General features: G+C 39.2%; 1 long non-coding RNA gene across 3 annotated transcripts in view; it reads left to right on the top strand.

Annotated features, from left to right (window-relative positions):
* Positions 1 to 13,827: 13,827 nt before the first annotated feature.
* The window catches only part of LOC143421366 (uncharacterized), a 29,808-nt gene continuing 20,240 nt past the window's right edge, over positions 13,828 to 23,395 (top strand). For all 3 annotated transcript variants that reach the window (XR_013101007.1, XR_013101006.1, XR_013101008.1), the window contains exon 1: positions 13,828 to 13,906. This is a non-coding gene — a long non-coding RNA (uncharacterized LOC143421366). The remainder of the gene's footprint in view (positions 13,907 to 23,395) is intronic.

A 23,395-nucleotide genomic window follows, 5' to 3' on the forward strand; every position in this document is an offset into this window, starting at 1 on the left:
CCTTCTAAAACAACACGTTGAAGTTTCCACTTTAAAATGATTTCTTTTCAAACACACTCTATTCACAACATCAAACAGTTGGAGTTAGAAAGCTCCATTTTAAAGTTATCATGCCGCCGACTTTCATCACATTCTTCACACCACATTAGGCCACTGTTACAACTATATACTATAACAATATACGCTGTTTTTACATGGATAAGAAAACTGAGCAGTGTTATGGTTTCTGTTTAAGATAATGGCTCTACACATCATAGAGTCCTCGTTGTCACTTCTTCGTAAAATTGAACTGAAGTGAAAGCATTTATTGTAAATAGCCCAACCTTTTATAGATTGTAAGCTGCATTGGTGAGGCTCGGTAAGCTTCCCCAGACAGTGTGAATGCTAATGTGCAATCTTCAAGTTAAAAGACATCACACTGAGGCTCAGCTTTACTGCGTGTGGGCCAGCCAAGATTCATTTTCGAGGGGAAGGAAGACAAGATGATTGCATTGTAGTGCAGGTACAAACCAATTCTGTGCTTTGAAAACAAAATTCTGTCACTGACTTTTATTACTATGCAGGAATTCAGCCAGATCCCTGCACCTGTGGCAGTATTATTGCCTTGACTCAATATTGCCCCTCCGTCTCAACACATTCTCCTGCTTTTTCATATAGCGGAAGAACATTTGCAGTCACCAGCAAATAATAATTTGTAAGGCTTTGCTTTCTAAGCAAACAAAAGAAGCAACAGTCGCCTCTTCGCTTTTGCTGCTGATATCTCCCATAATGATGACTCTTTTCGCTCCATGCATCCTACCAAGTTCAACAACGAGCTAACCTTTTTCTACTGCAGCTGTTTCTATGACAACGCAAGCCCCTGCTGCAACTTTAAAGCGTGATAAACACAAAAGCCAGATAATGGATTTGATCGATCTCGTTACTCTCCATGGGAGTGATATCAAGACTGATAGGGATATTTCTGCTAACAGGCAAGATCAAAAGGTGATGTTTTGCTCTACTTACCAATTTGCTGCAGTTGATTATTTATGAACAGCCTGTTAGGGTTATCGCAGGATTTCTTTAAACTGTCATTTTGTTTTGAGTGTGAATACATCACGACGTTTAGCAGAATGTTTACAATAATATGCTAATATCCAAGTAGATTTATTTCTCGGGCAGAGATGCAGCCCTGCCTGTCCACGGTAGGAAAACATAACTGCATTAGTGCCAGCAGCAGTTATTGAATTGTGTGCTATATGAAGCTCTGGTCACTGGAAGAAAACCTTGGGCTTTTCACTGACTTGCTTTCTTCATTGCATTTGACAGGACAGTGTCCACATAAATCAATCCTGTTGCCAGCTCAAATACCTTTGAGAAAGTATTGTGTCATTGACCCTTGGGCTTCAGTGCCCCTTCGGTTAAAAACTGAAGAATATGTTGTCCACTTTACTGGTGCCGTAAGCTGTAAAATACGGATTGCTGTTGTAATCCAGACTCTGGGAAAAAAAAGTGCAACACGTGATGATGTGTGGCACAACGATGATGCACGCTCCTCAGTTTGAGTCTCTTGCCAATCACCCGAGTGGAGTGAAATTAATCACTCTCAGGGCTGTCAGTTGGCGTCAGCCAGGAGACATTTATCTTTGAACCCATGTCAGTAATTTGGCAATAACGGTTCCTTTGATTAATTCACTGCCTGAATCTCTGCCAGGAGAGCAGGAGTTCACAGACAGTGACAGATTGATGATGCTTGTATCCTGTAATTCTGTGGCCCTCAAACTTTACAGTGATTAGGCTTGCGTAAAAAAAAAAAAGACAATACAGATAAATGTCGTATACTAAACTACACTTATCATGATTTACTGTATATGAAACACTGCCTGAGTGCAGACACATCTTCTAAGGTGGGTTGTCAGTGTTGTTAGACAGTTTCAGCTGATTTCAGGCTAGTTATAGAGCAGTGCTGTGGATTGCTTTCCAGCACTGGCTGACTGTGTCCCCAGATCAGCTTTAGTCATGCTGCTTAAGCAAAAGTGTTGACACATCTCAAGCTAACAAAGTTCATTTGAGCATGCACCGAAAAAATTCCTCTAGGAAGGGAAGACACAATACTTTGTCAAACCTGAAAGAGAAAGTGCTCATTCAGCAGGTGTCGTTGCACATATTGCCACCATCTCTTGATTTGTCATTTGGACAAACTTGATGTTCACTTCAATGGCTCTCAAGGGGTTTGCCTGAGAGGTAAACAACGCTCTAAGGATATCTTATTCTTTTTCATTTGACAGCTCAGAATGCAATCCCAGGTTTCCCAGGCATTATTTATTTATTTATTTTCAGATTTCCACACAACCTTTCTTTAACAGGCTAAATGGAAATTAATGACTGTTATCTTCCACACTGTTAAATCTATTAGTGGGAAACACTGAGCATCACGTGTGTTATTATTTTAATTCATCTAAATGTCAAGATGAAAAATTGCCATCTTTACTGAATTTAATTGGTATTCTGAATTTAAAAAATGTTTTTAGTGTCAAATTGGAATTATTCATAAGAAAATAATACATAAAATACATAAAAAGTAAACCCTCCATGGACCACTTGTCAAAATGACTAATGCAATAAAGCCAGTGTTTTAGAACAAAACAGCTCTCAAAGAACAATGAGCCAAAGTTGTTTGGTAACTGGACAGACACATACCGATGAATGGAAGTCTTGTGGCAAAGACTGCAGGAAATAAAGCAGGTCTCGATTTAACAAGTACAGTAGCCGGCTATATCTGACTTGTTTGTCAGATAGAGACAGCTACTGTTTCCAAAGTGAGTTCATAGCTGCATTTTTGACAGTGTAGGTCGTGGGAAATTGTTACTTTGCCAGCTGGTGGTCTCATCTGGCTTATCAATTTCTCCCCTCTCCATGGATCTTTCTTCATCTCTCGCTTCTTGCAGTCATCTTTCCTCCAGAACATCTCAATAAAATGTGTGCTTATTTCTTTTGTCTCACCTGTTCATTTTCTGCTTGACTGTTTAGACAAATATAATCTTCTACCTATCCATCATTTACACGAACTCCTGCTGCGGGGTTGACTAGTGTGACTCCGTGTGTTTTCTAGGCCTGACAAATACTTGCCAGTTGATGGGGGGGGGGGGGGATTTTTTGAAGTCTTGAAACTATATAGTGTGTGGGTGATATATTTCACTCTATATTTCATTCAAGTGTAGGTTTCTGGCTGTAGCCATGGAAAGACAACCGCACTGTGACCCCTCCCTTGGTAATACCTTATTAAAGTTAAATTCTGTAATTTAATGTAATGGAATAGCTGTAATTGGATTAGTATACTTTACAGCCATTATGCTTATCTTCACAGCTTTCCCTGAAATCTCTTAAATGTTCTTCTTACTGATGTACGTTCTTACACTGGTTAGTCCCCTGGCAGAGCGATTGCAAGAGGTCTAGCAAGCATATCATCCTCACATTCAAGTGTAGATATGCAGTAACCATTAAAATCACAGATAGTGACCTTATATACTGTTCTGGAAAGGGAACCCTTTATAAAAAAGAAATGACAAAAAAAGAGGTTCTATTTCAAGACTGGTGACTTTTTCAAAATACATAAAGAGCTCTGAATGGCTGCACAGCTGCTAACTACTACTCCATCTTTGGCATGCCCCCTTGGCTGATTCCAGCTGCCTGCTGAAGGAATTAAGGAGATTTGGAGAGCCTGGGCAGATGTAACAGCTGAGTTGACGTTAGCCTGCATGGGACAACATACTGCTCAGATAGAGAGAAATGCTCTGCACTAGTAACCAGGAGGCTTAAGGATGTCGCTCGCTTCATTATGTCCCAGACAAGCTTTCTGACTTGCAAGCCAAAGTGTATTTTCTGCCCGCTGCCCACGTGGATTTTAAGGCATGGAGATAGAGGACTGGCGTGTGCAGGTGCGAAAACCCGCTAGACCTGCAAAATTTGACCACCTGAGATGACCTCAGGGAAACTAGCTGCCAGCTTAGCAGCATGTAAGTAGGATGCAAATTAGGTGAAGCTCTGGAAAAACAACTTCTCTTTCATGTTACTCATCCCAGAAATAAGCAACAAATTTAAACTGAAGAATTTAATCAACTGTTGGCAGGTTTCAGAACCAGGTTTTACGTTCTATTCACATGTGCTGCCTATCAGGATGCTGTGCAAATGGAATGACTATTTGGTCTCTGTAAGATATGTGATGGGCCCCTAGGCCTCAAGACCCATTTCCTGTTAGGTTGCTTGGCTTTGGGAATGATGCTGAACCCTGGATTGGTGTGACAGCTCACCTACATATAGTCTCTCTTTCTCCCTCTCTCAGTGTGATTGGTTGCTTGCTTTATTTTCTGTTTACTTATACACTGAGTGCATATCTAAATTTGTTTCATTTTTAATAACTAGACTTAATGAAAACGCTATATGCGGTATCCAAATTTTGTCCTGTCCTTTGATCTGTCTTGCTCTTTTATGGACAATTGTTCGATATTCCACGTACCGCACCCTACAAAGTTACTACAAATGCCATAGTAAGTAATTTATTGTGCCCAAAAGTTTTGCAACAAAGTCATAATAGGAAATGATAAATGAAGTCATCTCTCTTAGCAGTCTGTTTTTTTTGGTTTTTTTTTACCCATGACAGATTTGTTTATTTTCCTTCATTTGTGGCTGTGTGAGAACAACTTGTACTGCATCAGTATATGTGAACAGGAATATTAAATATTAATCAAGGTTAAGGGGCCCTATGTCTGAATGTGAGAATGCAAGAGAATTAAATTTGTTCCAGTTTATGAACTCAAAGTGTTTGCTCTCTGCTCTTTCAGCTCTTCTGGGATAGTGAACAAAATGATGCAAGCTCTCACCTGCTCTCCATAAAAATTTCAGTGATCAAGCACATCTTTAATAATTTCATCCCTGTGGACTTTCATATGTATGGAAAGCATACAAATTAGGAATGTTTCAAGGCTGGCTGGGAGCATAATTTTTATCACACAATTACACATATTCACTTAACCCCCTGTATCCCAAAGCAGTGATGTTTCCATGTGTCTTCTATTTGTATTATCTTTACTTATGATGCTAAATACACTATAATCAACAGGATTTATGAAGAGTTTATTGACTCTTCTGTATCTACATTATGTTCAATCCAGTTTATTTTCGCCACTTACAACTTTGTTATAGAACTGTAATGTTACATTTGTTGGAATTTCTGCTTTCATGTTGGTCAGATCTCTTTACCTTGATAAATAACATATAAATTAAAGTCACTTTGCCAAAAACTAATTGCAGCTTCTGCCTTGGGATAAAAATGATCTAACTGGCTTAGAGAGACTTGATAACATTCATGACAGATATGTTTGAGATATTCAACAAGTCATATTAAACAGTTCAAACACCTACAATTATTTTTTGGCATATAACGGAAATCACTTCATCACACAAAACTGGAATCTTCTGTTTCACCACAATGACCACAGCTAAAAATCACAAATAAAAAAACATATGTAACAATTAAATATATTGCAATATTTTATGTTTTTACGCGAGTCGCCTGTAGGCTTTCAGATCACTGGTATTATGATGCATTCAATGAGTCAGTGAAGCTCATCCTCGTTATTGAGGATTTCCAAAACTTTTCCATGGGTGTTAATGAAACACGGGTTAGAAAGACATGATGAAAACATAAATCTTAAATTGTCTTATATAATTTTAAACACATATTTGCAATATTTTAATTAAAAATGCTTTATCATTGACACTTTACAGGTGTTTTTAAACTATACGTTTGAGCTATTTAGAGTGTTTATCAGATTTTCCATTTCTTTCAGAGTTCTCAGAAATCTGAATGTTTGATCTTGTGTTCTATAGCAATTAACATTATAGACTGCAACAGCTGCAGTAGCCTGACTAATGACTGACCAGCAGATCTGTACGTCTCTTGTTCAAGTGGTTGTTTTTAAAAGTGAAATTACAAAAACAGTTGGTATAAAGATCTGCAGGTGGTGATGAATTCAACATTTTGTCACACAACAGTTAATGAGCTCTCTGCAAAAAGGATTGCATGTATAACAAACTATTTCCATCTGTGCTCGCTGTGCTACTGTTACTGATACTGATTGCATCTTGATTAAGCATTGATTGGCTTATTTCCCTGTTCCATACATGATTCAAATTCATCAGACCTCCAAAGCTGCTTAATGTTGCATCTAGCAGTAGATAACTTAAATCCACCTCTGAAGAAGGAATTACAACATCACTGACAAATCTCTTTACTACACCGCACCCTAAACCCGTCTCAAACTCTACAGGGATTGCCGACTCAAAAAGTCAAATGATGCGGTTTTCGCATTAGAGATATATAATCAAGTAATTAAAACAAAAATTGACTATATGATCATATGAATGTGATCATATAAATTTAATTAAAAATGCTTTAATAACAAATAAAAATATTCCTAGTTTAGCCTTCTGTATAGTAAACCTCATGAGAGGGATGCCTTCAAATATAGATGCTAGAATTTCTATTTTTATTTTAAAACAAAGTTTCAAGCAGTAAAAGAGAGTTTTTAAAGCATAGTCCTCTGCAGATATATTATGGTTGTTTTCTGCTATAGTAGCAGTAAAGACATACTTATTGCTACCTTCAAGGGATAGTTCGGGTCTCTAATAAGTTTGTTTGTTTTGCTGTGGACTGGAAGTCTTTTCTCTTGCTCTAAAACTCAGCTCAGTATTAATAACTCATTGTTAATAAATAAAATTAACGTATTAGGGCTATTTTCACAGTTTCTAGTTTCACTTGCCTTTCTAACAAGAACTTGAAGCACTTTAATATTCAGAAACTTAAGTGCTATTGAGCTGGAATCCAAGGACTTTTGCGATTGATCAGAATAGTGCTCTTAATTTTTGTTATCCGCCTAAAATTACCCATCAATTCCTTTGATGCACAAATTAAACAAACAGAACTGCAAAAGCTAATTAAAAATCAAATGCTGCATTTCAACATGAGACCTTGTATGATGAGATAAAGGCAAAAAAAAATCTGAGACTGCAGTTGTTGCATAATTATTGCTGGTGAGATCCCTGCAGGCTGAAATGTTTAATCATACAAACAAAACATCTGCTTTCCTTTCACATTCTTCTCTCGGCTCTAACACCTCTTGCTCTAACACTGTTTTATTTCATATATTCACAATTATTTTAGCCCACTTCACGGACCAGGCGATTACCACGGTATCGTGCCGGTGTCCCTGGATGCAGTGCTGACCTTAACTTCCATGTCTGGTGGATTAATCTGCCAGCAGGTCATGTTTCTGCCTTCCCTTTTGCTCCAGCTACACAGTGTTAACAGTGCATCAGACTGGGCAGCACTGTCACCATTTCTTTAGGCTATATTGTGATGATTCACATGAGTGAGCCATTGGGAAATGGCTCATGTTCCATGACCCTGTGAGGAGAAGAGCGAGTGGGTTGAAAGTGCAGGCTTTCTGAAAGACAGGTGCCCTAAAAGCCCACATAGCATCTCTAGATGTGTGAGGCAGATAAGTTTTAAAAACGATTTGACAGAGCCATCTTTATAATTGTCTTTAGGCTCCGCGTGTCTATAGTATGACTTGTAAAAATAGAATCTACTTAATATAAATAAAACAACAAGAGCTGTTAGGCTGTGTTTTCATGAGTAAAACCTCCAACAATGATCCAGTTCTCCATCTCTTGTTTGGATAGCCCTGTTAGGCATTCAGGTTGTTAAGAGCACTGTGAAAACATGAGAAACACTTAGTCCTTGTGAGCAAGGATATGCTGTTTACAAAATGCCTGTGCTTTTAAGGATGCTACGTGTTTTTCTTCCTTTGACTTAGAAAAGCTTTGGGGAAAAAAGGTCCAAGGAGCCAAGAGCAACACGCTGATCTTCTGCATTTAAATCCTTAAAAGGGCACCTTTGCTCAATGTGTTTATTACGCCTCTTTTTATGTTTGACTTTATGAACATATTCAACTCTTTTCTCCTGCTATGGCTCTAGTTGGCTGGGCAGGCAGCCACAACACAGCCAACGAATTCACAGTCAGGACCACATCACTAGGCTGGTATCCCTCCCACTGAGAGCCTGAGGTTTGCCATGAGCCTGACCCATCACACACTCAAGAAGAAGCGGCAGTGCCAAAGAGTTTATAGAAGTCCACATGGGAGATGCCTGAGGAGAAATTACCAGTCCTACTCCTCCTCTGTGCGTTTGTACATGCTGCCTATCTTCTCTTTCCCTGCACTCTCCTACACTGTACAGGCGTGGCTGGGGCCCCCACAGGGACCCATTTGCCTTCTATAAAGCCTATTGCTATGGAAATTGTGTGTAATTTCAGGGGCCGTTAACAGTGTGAGTGCGGGCGTGCATATAGAGCACTACTATCATCACACTGGAGCCGAAGATCACCCAGGGCAGAATCTCATATTTGTTGCTCCTTTGCTAGTCTTTGCCCCAGCCAACATGACATGCATCGCTTGATGCTAGCAGAATAAGGAATGGATAGACTGGGGAGTGGGCAGCTGGGGAAGGGAGATGAGAGGTGGATTGACTGAGAGGGAAATTTGAGGAAGAGACGGCAGTTCTGAGCATCTGTGTCACAGAGAAAAAGAGAGTGTTTAGAAACAGAGAAGATTGGAATATTATATGAGAGATGGAAGAATCAAAAGAAAGAGTGAAAGGGATAGTGGAATGGGATTTGAAGAGAGAGGAGCCTAAATCAATATTTATACTGTGAGGCGAGACAATTCTGAAGCAGTAATTAAATTGGCGTGTCATATTTCATTTCATTACTAGGCAAGCTTGCATGCAAATGATCCAAAAGGCCTCGTTTTCAAGTGGATTTCATTTCTTTTATGACAGCAAATAGAATTGTGCAGCCAGAGAAAAATAAAATACTAAAATACTACTTCAGTATTCATGAGCCTATTGTTGGGAACTTGGGGACCATTCAGCTGCAATTCAGTAGGGGGTGGGGGTGCAGTCACTGTAAAGCGTTTACACTAAAACGAGGGACTAGGTGGGGGAAGCAAATCAATTTGAATGATGATTAGTGAAATGAGGCAATGCTGTCGGTGATTGGAAACACGGTCTGATTCCCAACATCGCCTCCCCTCCTCCCTTCTCTGGAGTCAGGAAAAATGAATAAAACATATCAAAGTAAATGTTGCACTGAGGCACTGCTTGTGCAGATATTTTGGGTCAGACGCAGCCTCCTTTAATCATTCAGTAGCTACATACCCCTTGTCAATTAGACAAATATGATAGTTTACAATTTGAATTATCTACTTCCTGACTGAATTAGCTAGTTATCTTATCCGGGAAATTGGAAGCATGACTGCTGAAGGTGACCAGACTTCTATAAACCCCGGTACCAGTATTTACAGTATGTATTAGTTTCAGGTGCCTGCCTCCCTATTGCAGTGCTCTGCACTTTTGACAAATGGAATTTTGGGGGCAACAACAAAACACAGCTGTGCTCTGTGTAGCCAATTAAAAGTTTCCCTTCCACCTCTTTGCCTCTCAGTATTGGCTATTCTTTTTCAGTTTCAACTCTATGGTGCAAGAAAAGGGATCAAAAGATAGAAGAGGACATCCAAAGCACAGCATCAGTGATTTTTTTTAACTAACCAAAATTGCTTTTCTGTACCTTTTTCAATTCTTACCCCAGTCTATTCAGCCTCCCGTGAGGGGGGAAAAACAAAATCACCCTGACCTATGTGTACTTGCAGAGGCACTAAATGGCAAGGGATGGAAAGCCTCTGGAGTGGTGCCATGTTCAGAGCACAGGTTCTGCCAATGGCATCTGAAGTGCTGCCAATGGGAAACACAACATTAACGTCTATAGCGGTGGAAAGAGCAACAGCTGCTTATGTTGTGTATTCCTTTGCCAGCGCCCATAGGGGAAAAAAAGGATGGCAGATATGAAGGTGCTTGTGAAAACTTCTGGAATTTTTGTGTTTGTGTCTGCTCCCTTACATGCAAGAGGTGCATGTAGGAAACACAGTATTAACAGTCACAGAAAATAAAAATCCATAAGGCAGTGGTAGAGAATTTATTTACAATTTTGGAATAAGGACAAGCAAAAGACATGCATTTATGCATTTTTTTAAATCTTGAAATTAAATTTATTGGAGTATTACTGACAAACGGAATACTCTTTAAAACTATTACATGGTCATATTACTCCATGTGTTATATTAGTGGACTGTTATTACATTTAAAATATAATGAAACTTTTTGTACTGTATCTTGTCAAAGTACAGAAAAAAACTATATGGTTTAGTGATAGAAATACACACTATTCTAATACTAGATATTTCAATACAATACAATAATATTTAATCTGAAAACTTAATTAGATAACATTTTAAGAACAAGAAGATAGATGATAGACAATTTAGACACGTTTTTCGGCAGACAAGTTTAGAGAGCTAGAAAGTAACAGGAACCCTAATAACCAAGGCCAGTTGATGCTGGTGGAAGTTAACATACTCGAAAAATGAGGGAAAAAAGTTAATCCTTGTAACAACACCAATACCCTGAGGGATAATCACTCTGCTGGTGTTTCGACAAGCTGATAACACTTCATGCATGGCTTGTTGCTTTGTCAGGAGTGGCCAGCCGGAAGAATGACACATCTTCTCATTAATGTGAAGAACATATGTGAAAGCACACAGCTGCTAGACACGAGGTCAGGTGCGTGGTCGCCCTCGGCAAAACGCTCCGCTGTTTGTTAGTACAGCTGAGACTGAGCAAGAAGCTTGAGCACTCACTGTGACACTGCAGGGTGAAACACAGAAGTCTTAATTTCTCCATAAAAAGCTGTAAAGACATGCAGAAAAAAAAATTAATTAAAATAAATAAATAAATCATTAAATTTTTCTACTAGCCTCCTTTTTTGTACTCACGAAGGGCTGCTGCTTTACTGAGTGGCACACAAAAACAACTGACAGTCATTCATATTCATTTATTCGTGTGAGTGATCGTTGCTTAATGGCAATCGTATGTCTTTGAACAGTGGGAGGAAATAGTGTGAACATGAGCCACCATGACAACGAAACTCCTAAAAACCATAATTGTAATATTAGCATTTTTCACTCACATTCGGGCAGTCAAACTCTAGATGGCACTGGAGACCCAGTGGAGTGTTTCCCCCCTGTGTTTACGTGTGTGTGCATAGCATGTGTGCGTGTAAATGTGTGTGCATGAAAGCACGTCTGTGTCTGCATCTGTGAGTATGCCTCCCAGATTCAATTATTCATCATTTCCAGTGCAAATATGGTTTGGCTTTTCTATGTCTCTTCTTTTTTTTCTTTCTTCCAGTTTTGTTTATTATTTATTATGCCGAGACTCACAATGTTTGGGTAGAATAGAAAGCCGGATAGCAATAATGTCACTGCGTGGGTGTTATAATTATGTTCAGATGCAAATACAGGAAAAGGTACTGGCCGAGTGTTGCAGAGTACCCGGTGCTGGCTAGTCGGACACATTTGTTTGCCTTGCGTCGCACAGATAGCCAGCATCTGCAGACTGCATTACTCCACCAATAATCGGCAGACATGATTCTCAAATACCGCATCTGTGTCTATGTTGAAATCTGCCAATATATCACGCAGCATGTTCCCACACTACACCATGGTAGCGACTCATTTTGCTCTCTCCATTCATGTTTTTTCTTTCTGTGAAGGGGGTTTCGCATGTAAAGAATTATTCATAATGACATATTGACTTTGGAAAGAGGCTTCCTATCTATGTAAAATTCATGAGTCACTCAGCACCCATGGTAAATACATTTATTGATCGTCATGCCTTGCCATGGATCTTGAGGACACACTGAGCGATTTATGGTGCCTTCCAGCCACAACATGAAAAATGTTGTGGTTGTCCCACTGTTATGAAAATGACTTAGGTTTTTGAGCTGATATTCATAAACATTATACTAATATTTGCAGTGAGCTTTCCAAATTTCTTCAAAATTGTAGCAGGATGTAGGATAGGAGTAATTTAAAAAAAAAAAAAAAAAAAAAACGTTCACAGAGAAGAAAGATGCAAAACACTCAAGAGGTCTCAGCAAGCACCGTTCAGCAATGCTGGAATTTGCACATGAATCCACTGTAACATAATTTAGTCCATATTAAATTATTTTGTGAGTCTCTCACAAATGAAAATCCATCTTCATTAAATATTTAGAACGATTAAACATTTGAAATGTTGTGAACATGGCTGTTTCCTATGGTGAAAAAAAGGTTATATAAACAGGGTTATTAAATAAAAGCAGTCCAGCAATGATGAAAACATGCTTCACAATTGACACCCACGAGCCAACAGCAGGGTGTCCATTAATACTAATCTGTTAGCTTATGAAACTGAGGCTGAAACAGCATTAATAATTAAGCCAGTTATAGTCACAAAGTAACCCTGGATTCACCTTGAATGTTGTTGCTTAAGAATTTTGGAGGTTGGAGGATAGGTTCCCAGTCTAATACAGACAAACAGAAATTCACACTAATATTCACACCTATGACCAGCTTGCTATTGCAAGTTAACCTAACTGTGGGAGGAGTATCCGGAGAGATCCCACAGAAAGGCCCCAGTCAACCGGTGGGTAGCTCTGAGGCAACAGCGCTAACCACTGCACCACTGTGCTACACTTTATGGTTTTACTCTGATATTAATTCAAGTGTGCAACATCGAGTTTTCTGCTTGGTCAAAATTGAAGTTACAGTTACAGTCATGGAGACTGAAACCCAAACTTTCCCAAACATGACTTCTACTTGGGAAATTCTATGAAAATCAGTTGATTCAGTTTTATTTTGGTCCACCACATGGTTCTAATCTAAGCAATGATATTTAGATTCAGATATTTAGATATATAATCCCTACACATCACACCCGATACTAACCTTGATCTCCACATTTTTTCTCTCAGCTACCATGATGTTATGCTTTTTGGTTTTTAAGTGGGGAAATATCTTCAAATGCTCATAAAATAAATCTGCTAGCAAACTTTAAGGGTCAAGCACAGTGTTACTGTTGCAGCAGTTGAAAAATGGGGCCACTTCACTTGATTGCTTGGTGAATTGTTGGAACTGGGTGGTGTGAATGTGTGAGTGAATGATTGTCTGCCTTCCTGCTTTAGCTTTGTGAATGAAAGCCAACCTGTCCAAGGTGCGCTGCATCTCTTTGCCAATGTCAGCTGGGATACGTTCCATCTAAAACCCACATGCCTTCAAAATAAATGGATTTGGGAGATTTGCAATGATTTCTTCCAAAAATCCAAACACAAGAGCTATTTATTGGTTGACATGCTGTACAAAAAAGCTCATTTTATGCAAACCATACTGTGGTAGATAGGGTTAGGATGATTCAAAGCACCCCAATACTGGCTACTCTCTTTATTAATCAGCTTGTACATATACTTATTATGAACTTATTCTGGATATATGGATGTCATTTATAGCGAAAAGAGAAACACTTTCCTTAGTCCAAGCTCTGGATTTTGATTTGTTCACATTTAAAAGTTTCTATTTCTTGTAAAGTTTTTGTGCTATTTTGGAAACTCTTAAGGGCAACATAAAATACTTCTTTTGGAATCTGTCCTCAGGTGCCTGAAAAACTTGAGTTATCCCTTTTTATAAAATTCTTTAACAGGCTGTGTATAGACACATACACAAGCATGATAACTAAGTCGACTGCTGAATCGTCTGAAGAGATAAGGTGTCAAAGGTTCTAATCTGCCAACTCAAGGCAAAGTAAAGCAAACCCTTTGCTGTTTTTTTTTTTTCGATCGCTCATGCAACTCTCTGCTTGCTGGCAGGCAGATACATGACCCGGCCAAAGCCGTGGGGAAGGAGAGAGGCAGAGAAGATGGCAACCAGCCAAGGAAATGTAAGTTCCTGTTTTTTTTGGTCATGGTTGGCATTGCTACATGGAGGCTTGAGATAAGATGGGAGCCAGGATTTTTGCTTAAGACTAGAAGAGGGAGGGATTGCGAGAGACATATACTGGAGAGGCAGAGTTAAAGGAAAAGGGGAGGAGACAGAGGAAGATAAGAGAAGAAGAAACAGAAGAAGGGGAAGAGAGCCCATGCTTAAGCAACAAAACAAGACGGGAGAGATAGATTTAGAGGGAAGAGCAGATAAAGCGGAGGGATGGGACTGTTGGGATGTAGAAAGAGGCCGAGTGAGAGGAAAGAAAAAAATCCAAACGCAGAATGTTTAAGCTGACTGCTTTGTTCAAAAACAGAAGGATTTTGACGAAAGATGTGATCCCCCTGCACTTTCAGATCTTCTGCTATTTTCACTTACATCAAGTTCATATATTTGCACCTTACACTATCAGGTAATGATAAATATTTATCAAAAATAATTCCAGTTTTAGTAGAATTTGGAAAAAACAAAAATCGATATGTCTGGATGTATATCAGTTTATCAATCAAACCACCCTCCTTTAGAATTAATTTTTAAATAGACCAATGGAAATTAATGTGTATTTTCTTTACTAATGCATCTTGTTTATGGAATGACAATAAAGAAAATTAAGAGAGAGCTGAGGACAAGGTTCCACTCCTGGCAGACTCTATGAAGCCAGTGGGACAGATAATTGCAGTGACGATTAGATGCAATGTCTTACTGTGGAAGCTCCCAGTGAGGCTCTCTGGGAAGGAAGGTTTACTTTGAATGATGCTCATTAGAAAATCATGCAAAGAGAAAAAAATTCAAGCACTAACCAGATTTTTTTCCCCTTGGAAATCTCAGTTTTGTTCTCGGAATAACTAAATTCTAGAGAAAAAGTATTAAAGCCTCAGAGGTGGTTGGAATACAAAGAAGAGAACCATTGTATTGAGGTTTGAAATATGTCATCTTGTTGTCCTAAGAGAGTTCAGCCTGTATTGGTAACTGTGAGTGCTGTCTGCCAGAGACTGAAACAAGAGAAAAGAGTTTGTTCCTCCCTGTTATCATAGTTAATGGAGCAGCTCCAGGCTGTACATCGATGTGACAATGCAGATTAGAGTTTCAGCACTCTGGTTTTGAAGCTTTGGAGGAAAGTTTTTCTACAACTCTGCATGAACTTTCCAGGGCCAATAGAATAACACACATGAATTTTCAAAATGAGTCTCTCTTCCATTTCAGAAGGCTCCAGCGTGGGGTGAAAAAAAATCTTTATAATGTTATCTGGGTGTGCGAAGTAACAACGCTGCTGAAGAAGATTGAGAAATCCCTTGACAGTATTTTGCAGTTCCTCTGACAGTCATCAGTGTACCCTGAGACTATAGTAATGCTGTTGACATCCTATACTGACACTGTCACATGAGTTGCAGTGCTGACAGGAAATGTCATTTGCTCCTGCTGAGCCTCTCTTTGGGTCAGGGCATCTTTAGTATGTCTGTCACAAGAGGAAAATTACAGTGGCCAATTGGCATAGAAGATATACGTTTTCTGCACATGTTTGCTATTTTTTTTACTCACATCATGATTGTCCGGGGTTGCAGGATTGGAGCCTGAATGTTGACTCTGAGATTAAATAAAAGCCAACCCTTTATTATAGCTTGTACAAAATCCACAGAATGCAGAAGTCTATAGAAAAATTAAAACAGTATACAAAGCAGCCTTCAACACATTACGAGGAAAACAGTGGAAAAGGACAACAGATACTGGAACAAGGAACACAAGCAAACTATGGCTTTAACTACACTCAGACACAGAGGGCAATCAGGCACAGATGGAAACATATTGGTAACACAAGTGAACATAGTCCAGATAATGAGACATGGAAGGAAGTAAAGGTGAACACGAAACATAAGCGACAAGATAACTACGAAAATAAAACAGGAAACCCAGAACAAGAGAACATGTAACACAGACACGGAGACAGTAAGACATAGGGAACACAGAGGAGACACGATAAACTGAAACTCGAGGAATCAAATATAAATAAAACTATATCCACGAACAGAAACTAGGTTGTAAACGGTGGCAAAACCAAGATGAAGAAAACCTGAGAGTAACATCGTCACAAACAGGAAGTGTCTGCTAGGTGTAAAAGAATGCAAGCTCAAAAATCCAAAAACAATTAAAAAACAGAAAAGATAAAGGCCAAACTCAAAATGTTGGGCTGAAAACCCAGAACCACAATAATGATTAATGTCAAAATGATGACTTTAATAGGAGTGTTTTCACAGGTGAACAAGACACTCTGTCTGGACTGCCTTTTAAAAATCATATCTATCCTATTCAGTTTAATCAGTCTACTGTTATTTGCCTTTTCCTTTATTTGTATCCTCATATAATCTAATTTATTTTTAGATTATTGATAAGAGCAGTCAAAGCTAATAAAAATCAAAGTAATCAGCTAAGGCAACCAGGTCCACTTATTGAAATTGACTACTGTCTGTTGCGGCTGATTCTAATCTCGACTGTCAACAACAAATGCCCTGCCCGTCTCCATCTTGAGTGCTTAAATTAAGTGACTAAACCTTTCTGTGGCTGTAGTAACACGATGTTATCGTCCTCTTTCCTTTCAGATGGGATGAATGGAGCATAATCTTGTTTTTGCCTTATTAGGGGAAAAAAGTGTCAGTTTCTACTCCATAACTCCATATTTGTTACTCACAGAGCAAATAATATCACGGATTGAAACGTTGTTAACTTTGCCTGTGATTTATCATTTACTACACACTTGTCAGGCATTGTGCTGTCGTGTGTTTTTTTGTATGTCAGTGTGGACAAGCACAGATTGATGCTTAGGTAAGAGCCCCAGGCAAACTGAAGCTTCCATTGAACATCGTGTCATGTCTGCCCATCTTTCCTTCCCCACCTGTCTATCCATCCCGCGTCATCCTCATTTCTTCTTAATTTGCATAATTGCTGGAAAAAACTGTAAAATACTGCATTGTGTTGCATTATTATAAGTAATGTGATATCCAGTGGCGTGTCTAGAAAATTTTTGTTGGGGGGGCCAGGTAGGGGCACAGATTTGGAGAAGGGTGGCAGATGTAATTGGCAGATAATGTTTAAAAAAAAAATTCTACCAACCATTAACCATAATTCAATAATCCTATAAACCTAATAACCAAATGCACTTTTAACTCTTATTAGAATGAGATTTTAACCACTACGGTGCAAAGTTTTTAGATACTGCGTTGATAAAGTACAAGAGATACAATCAGTGCTTTGTCAGTGCTTACTCAGCATTCAAGGACAGCAATATTTGCATAGTATTTTTACTGACATATAGTGCACATATGTTTTGGGCAAAAACATTTTTGAATATTAAAATACGAACATTTGTAACAAACAATTGACAAATTATCCAGTTCCAATGCAAAACTTTATCTGCCTGTTAAAAAAAGAAGATAATCTTCTCACAAACTGGTGTTTGATTTTGAAACAGGAAAAAAGTGGGGAAACAACTGAAAAGACTAACATTTGAATAAAACCTGAAAGCAAGTAAATACTTTCTCTGCTGCCTTATGGTAAACTTTGGTAATATTGATAAAGAACAACACTGGCTGATGATAAAATACAGTCAGCTGGCATGGTGACACTGCCAGTATAACCTGCAGGGCTGGACTGGGACAGAAAATCGGGCATTTTGACTACAGACCGACCCAGCAGGTATTAAAGCCATAAAGCCTTTGAATGAAAACAAATGCTGTTGTGACAGTCCCATATGGAAAAGAAATAGTAAAAACTTATATGACTTAACTCATGAAAGTGGCCACTTTCATGAGTAAATCATATAAGGCTTACATGATTTACTCATGAAAGTGGCCACTTTCTCATTACTTTCATATATTGTTTTAGTAAGTATCCAAAACATACAAGTTTCATTATATAATTTTTCAAGGGATCTTATATCTGCTTTTACTCTTGTATGCTTTTCATACAAGTTTCACACAAGACAGATACAAACTTTATAAGATTTATATATATCTTTTCCATATGTACACTGTCTTGTTGGTATATGTATGATTTCTATACATTTTACGTCAGATAAAAACTTTGGTTGTAAGATTTAGATAATTATTTAATAAAAGTGAGACATTTTAAATGAGAATAAGAAAGAAAAGTATTTCTTTGTGCCCCCCTCTCCCTGTTAATGCCCTACCTGCCCCCCTGGCAACACTTTGCTAGACCCGCCCCTGCACAGTTACCAGCTGTCAGCTACATAAAAAAGGATCCTGGTGTTATTTGTCTCTCAGAAACAGTTCATAACTTCCCTTCAGCTCATTCATGTTAACTAAAAGGTAAACCTGTTTCTCCATCACCTGTTCAGCTCTGATGATTCAGTAAGGACATCTCCTGGTTTCATCTTCATGTTTCCCTCTCACCACATAACCAAACCATCCTGACCAGCAGCTTTCCAGCTGTGGTTCCAGCAAACATCAGCTGATACTAGAAATTAATATTAAATAAATTCTAACAACAGCTGATCAAGCTTAAACGTGCTGCTGTTGTTTAGCGCGACATCTGCTGGTTTCCTCTTTCTGGCGCAAAGTGAGCGATAAATAAACAAGAGAGAAAAGCCGATCAGCTGATCATTGATCAGTTTCATGATTGAAGTAGAAACAGGAGAGGGAGGGGAGAGAATGAGAGAAGAAGAGGCAGCTGTGCAGCAAAGACACAGAATAACTCCAGCTTTGTGTCTTTTTTTCATTATAGCTAAAGTCCGGGACAAACTGCGTCTCTTCTCAGCTCAACACCAAACGTGTAATATTTTCTCTGAATGAGGGACCATTCCATTTTTTAAGGAGCCGTTGGAAACTCTACTAACCTTATGAATAAAATAAAGTTCACTATCAGTAACATCATAGCAGAGGTGTGGACTCGAGTCACATGACTTGGACTGGAGTCAGACTCGAGTCATTAATTTTATGACTTTAGACTTGACTTGAAAAAATGTTCTAAGACTTGTGACTTGACTTGGACTTTTACACCAATGACCTGGGACTTGAATTGGACTTGAACCGGTTTACTTGAAAAGACTTGATATTTCACCCCAAATATAAAATTTAACATGCATATTATATAGAGATTGAAAATGTGACGTCATTCAGGGGTAAACCGCAAAGGATTCTGGGAACTCGTGGCAAGCGGTACTAGCGCACGCAGGCTTTCAATTAAAATCCGTCACACAGCGATAAAAAGAAACACAAAAATGTCAAGAAGCTGTTGTATTATTAACTGCAGTAGCCGGTCGCATGACAGCCACGGGAAGCCGACGGGTAAAGAGATCGGTTGTTATCGGATTACGTCGTTGAAGAGAAATTGTTCGAGCCATGTTTCCGAAGTAACAAAGAGGCGACGGATGGCCTGGATTGCAGCCATTCAAAGACCAAATATAACGTCCCAGAACACTCCAGCTCACAGGTTACTCTGCTCCAAGCATTTACACGAAGGTCAGTCTGCTGTTGTAGTTAATACGTCATTTTCACAACATAACTGGTGATATAGGTTACAAGCAAGTCTGGCGCTGAACAGAAATTGTCGCGCTATGCTCCTTTATTTATTGTGCATAAATAGTGAATTGTCCTGACACAATATTGTGTTTCGCTTCTGTTATTATGGTACATTGACAAAAACATATACTTTTATTCACAGGATAAAACAGTTGTTTTGTATCACTAATTGCCCAGTACGATTACAGCATACAGTATTATTGTCACTGCTACATTTCTGTGATGCTACCAGAAATTATTTCCACTACTAATTAATTACCGTTGAGCTCAAAGGTTATATTAATAAACGGTTAAGGAATGTGTATTTATGAAGACGATTTGTGAGACTGGTAAACTTACGTTTGTTCGTACGATGGTCTTTTGTTCTACACGGTGCATTTCAAGGTCCTGCACCCATCCGTCGGTAAACTGTACCTGGGCTTGTTGCAGTGACCTGAAGTTACTAAACTTCATGAGTGTGTGCACTCACTCCAAGAACCGTATGATTATAAATATGCATATAAATATGCTACAATGAGATAGCTGACTTCATCTAACTAGCAAATGTTGTCCAGGCTACGTTGGTGATACAGTTTTTTTAATATGTATGATATTTTTGTCATGCGATTTCAAAGCCGGTCCTACAACCGCATCCAAGAATAACATGCAGCTTATCTCAGAACTGTCGGTGAAAATTATTCTTGGAGCTAGGTTTAATTGAGCTGCATTTTAAAGAGGTGCAATTTCACAATTTGTGTATATTTTCTAAGTTCACTATTTTGTCATGTGTTGAGAAAAACACAGATTTTAAAATTACATGGTCTAATATTTACATTTAGCATATAACTGCAACATGCTTTTTTCTTTTTTTTTTTTAAAGACTCGAAAGGACTTGAAATTCAAAATTTCAGACTTGTGACTTGACTCGGACTTTTACACCAGTGACTTGAGACTCGACTCTGACTTGCCTGACATTACTTGAGACTTGACTTGAGACTTGAGGATAAAGACTTGAGACTTACTTGAGACTTGCAAAACAATGACTTGGTCCCACCTCTGCATCATAGCACCACCCAGCTGTATAAAAACTCCGTCAAGCTGGCTAGAACGCAGTACGAGTTATTGCAACTGACAGTAAAAAGTCAGCACAACAAAAATAAACTCCACCTAAACTTAGTTTATATCTGACCCAGATAGACTGCAGGTCATAACTTCTTACCTGAAGTTCAGTTCACCTGACACTCGGACCGGCGGCTGCCTCGGGTCTTTCCTCCTGCCTCCCCTTCCCTCATACACCTGCTGGCCTCTGTGGAAGCCCCGCCATAGCCACCACCAAACAACCGAGTTATTTTTACACATCGGCCTGCATCTGGCCGATCCACCACCTCTCATTGTTCATGCCATTACAAAAAAGTCACCGGGCATATGCCCGGTATGCCCGATGGCCAGTCCAGCTATGTTAACCTGCAACCAAATCTGCAGCTCCATACAGCAATGTTACGACTTAGATTATATCTTATAACTCATAACTCTTATGTTAGCTGCCCTCAGTAGCATACTGTCTGAAATATTCGATGGCTGCAATAATTCTTTAAGTGTTATTTTTTCCTTGGTATTCTAATTTCACCGAAGTTTACTAAACTCAACAAACTTGATATTACTTCTGCTTGGCTCTCCTACCTTTGCTAAAGTGATGCGCATAGCGCAGAAGCCGATGCTGCATTCAGTTACACTCGGATATCTGAGCTTCACCGTGAAAACATAATCGGACATTTGATATTTGATTGAATTTTATTGTTTTGCCTTTGGGGTGGCACCTGGGGTGGCCAGTCTGGTTGGGGGGGTGGCCTGTGCCCCCCCAGGCCACCCCGCTGGACACGCCACTGGTGATATCACTGTAACACACCCAGCCCTAATATCCTGCAAATACTGAATGTTATTCAGTTTAACATTATAATAGATGATTTAATTGATCACTGACTACAATTACATACACACAATAATGACTATTATCAACCCTGGAAAGCAATAGTATAATTAAGCTGTTAACATAATCCTCCACACTGACAGCTGCCTGTAATAATCCTGTGCATGTGAGTGAAGTGTGTAGCTTGTGAGAGAGCGGCAGGAATTCGAGTTTTGTGAAATAGAAAGGACACAAATGGGTTCTGATCCTGCCGCTATCAAATTTTACCCCCAAAATAATTACGGGGATGACTTGCAGGAGAACAAAGGCTTCTATTTTCTGTGACTTTCTATCAGAGCTGTTCTGACACCATGTCTACCTTCCTTACTTCTGGTTAACTGCCACCTGCACTGCATTTACACTTGTCCAAATTGAACCACAGCCACATTTTTTTGTTGCAACATCTGCAATATATGCCATGTGACTCTGCTAACCATCTGGACCTGCCTAGCAACATGGGAATGAACACCTGTACAACATCATGAAATTCAGCTCTCACAGTGTTTTTGCTGAGACTGTTAGAGAGCTATTAGCTTGATTCAACTCAAAGTTGGGCTAAAGTAGATTTCTTCACATTAAAACATGCATTTGTAATTTTGCATTAACACAACAAGAAATTAAAGAACACGTTTATCAAGCGTATGCACCATTCCTCATCTTATTATTCATTTGTAAGCTGTATGTGAACTGTAAAAGGAGCTACACAGTCCTGACTCAAATGACGATTATCCTCCAATTCTGTAACTCTACTCTGTTAGTGTCTTTGTTTTTTGGCTTGTCCTTACATTACCTTTTTGTGCACGCCAGCTGTCTTCTTATTACCTTCATTCTGATTCTTTGAAGTCCCTTGCATGAACACTCAGCACCTGGTTTAAGCTGCATGAGCAGGGGGCTAGGGGGCAAGGAGGTCTGCAGTCTGGAGGCCTGTCACGGACCTTTCTGGCAGTGTGGAGAGGGAGCAAAGTGAGTGAGTGCCATGCAGCTGCTTCCAGGATCACTGACTCTATGACTGTTGGCGTAGAGTGAACAGCCTGTTGTGGGAGTAGATTTCCTCTGTGTCTGGGGGTTTTCTCTGTCTCTGCTTTTCTTTCTTTCTTTTGTCTGAGCTGGGTAATGAGCACTGCTGGCGAGAGAGACAGTCAATGCAATTGTGTGCGTGCATGTGTCTCTCTGAGCGATTGGTGATTGCCTGAATATAAATTGGATGTGCTCATTCACCTAAATCAAGGCCACATGCTTGGACCCACAGTCAAGTGCTATGGGTGCAATGAAGCGTTGTACTGTATCTGCCACTCAGCTTAGGAAATAAAGCCAGCCACTTTCCCTGGCCTACATGAAATACTCGGGGTAACCTTCAAAGACTGTTGTTGTAAACTGACTTCATGACTGACCTGATTCTTAAAGGTTTTGTTATTTTCATGTGGACTTTATTTTTCTCATGAAAGGAAAGCTGGCATTTTTCTTACAGTTGGCCTAATTTCCTGCACATATACAATTAAATATAAGGTTATTCACGAGGTTTTATGATTTTGCTTGTAAGTGTAATTGTTGGTGCAGTTTTGTGCACTATATGTGTATGTGTGGGTGTGTGTGTGTGTGTGTCAGAGAGAGAGAGAAAGAGTGAAAGCCTGGGTTAACAAAGACAAAGCTAATTCAAAGAAAGCTTGGATATGCTGAGCTTGCTTTGTAGTACACACCTCAAGTGGGTTTCTAAGGCTTGACGAAGTCTAGGACTAAGCCCAAACCATCTGGGGCTGAGGGCAGGGCGTGCAAATGTAGGCCAAGAAAAAGAAAGCCACTTTCATTTTAAGTCAGCATTAATTTTGATCCCATGCTCATATTGGTACTGAGGTTTTTCACAGCACATTTTGAGCACATTGCTCAAGAGCTGTCCACCATATCAGACCTGATACAACCACTGATTGCTGTTTTAAGATGTGTATTCCCTGACTAGTTAGTTCCTGGAGGTTGT

The sequence above is a fragment of the Maylandia zebra genome, linkage group LG12 (genome assembly GCF_041146795.1).
Source record: "Maylandia zebra isolate NMK-2024a linkage group LG12, Mzebra_GT3a, whole genome shotgun sequence".
Taxonomy (NCBI): domain Eukaryota; kingdom Metazoa; phylum Chordata; class Actinopteri; order Cichliformes; family Cichlidae; genus Maylandia; species Maylandia zebra.